We start from the raw sequence: 1,225 nt of genomic DNA, 5'->3' as shown, positions 1-1,225 counted from the left end.
ATGTATGTCTGTATTGTGATAAGAGTAGTACGAGCCCCAAATAAAATTATTTAAAACAAAAAAAAATAGTACAAATAAAAAATGGGCAAAAGACATGAGTAGACAGCTCACACATACACACACACAAGACATTAAAATGACTAACTAACACATGAAAAATGCTCGTGATCACTAGCCACCTGGGACCTGCAAATCAAAATAATGATGAGACATCACTTTATACCCACAATAGTCCAATTTTAAAAAATTGAAAACAACAAATGCTAAAGAGGGCACAGAAAGATTGGAACACTTATACACTGCTAGTGGGCTTGTAAACGTGTACAACCATTGTGGAAAGCAATATGGCACTACCAACAACAAATATAATCCAGCAATACATCTGTTGGATACATACCCCAAAGAAGAAAGAGACACAACACGAGCAGGTGTATGCTATTTCATGTTTATTGCAGCACTGTTCACCATAGCAAGTATCTGGAAACAGTCCACACATCCATCAGTAGAATAATGGATAAAGAACCATTGGCACATACACACAATGGAATACTATGTAGCCCTAGAAAACAGTAATGAAACCACAAAGCACCTCCTAACTTGGATTGCAGGGGCAGTGAATTATTTAGTGTGGCTCTTTCAACTAAAGTCTCTAACTCCAGCAAACTATCTTTCCATGTATGAATCTGGGAAGAAGATACTGATAGGATTCACGTGGAGTGATTGCAAACAGGATTCCCAGAGTGGCATCTTGTGTGTATAAAATGAGCCCTTTAAGAAGCAGGACCAGCTCAGTACCACAGTGGGTACTGACTGACGCCTGGCCACGGGTGCGTTCTTGCCTTTGAAAGTAATCCCACACTGCATCTGTGGAACCCTACATCAAATGGATACACCACCCTGCTACTTTGAGGAAGAGTTGGAACTCCTCCAGCCTAACGGACAGGTGATCAAATCTCAATTATCTCCTTACTTACCACCCTACTTCTTTCTTTATTCACTCGCACTTCTATCTTTCCCACCGCAGTCAGTCTCAAGGAGCTCAGGTTTGTGTTGTGGTTTTTTTTCTCTTTCTTCTTTTTCCCTCTTCCTTCTCTTCTCTCCCACTCTTTCCTATCATACGCCACTACGGGCTTTCAGGTCACTACCCTCTGCTTAGGGCAAATCAACCCAAATAGCAGGGGGAACTCCAGCCTGCCCTCCGTGGGAGTGCTGTACACCACACAAG

The sequence above is a fragment of the Echinops telfairi genome, unplaced genomic scaffold (assembly GCF_000313985.2).
Source record: "Echinops telfairi isolate 266 unplaced genomic scaffold, ASM31398v2 ScPeMD7_34;HRSCAF=130, whole genome shotgun sequence".
Classification (NCBI taxonomy): Eukaryota; Metazoa; Chordata; class Mammalia; order Afrosoricida; family Tenrecidae; genus Echinops; species Echinops telfairi.
This window is presented reverse-complemented; position numbering follows the sequence as displayed.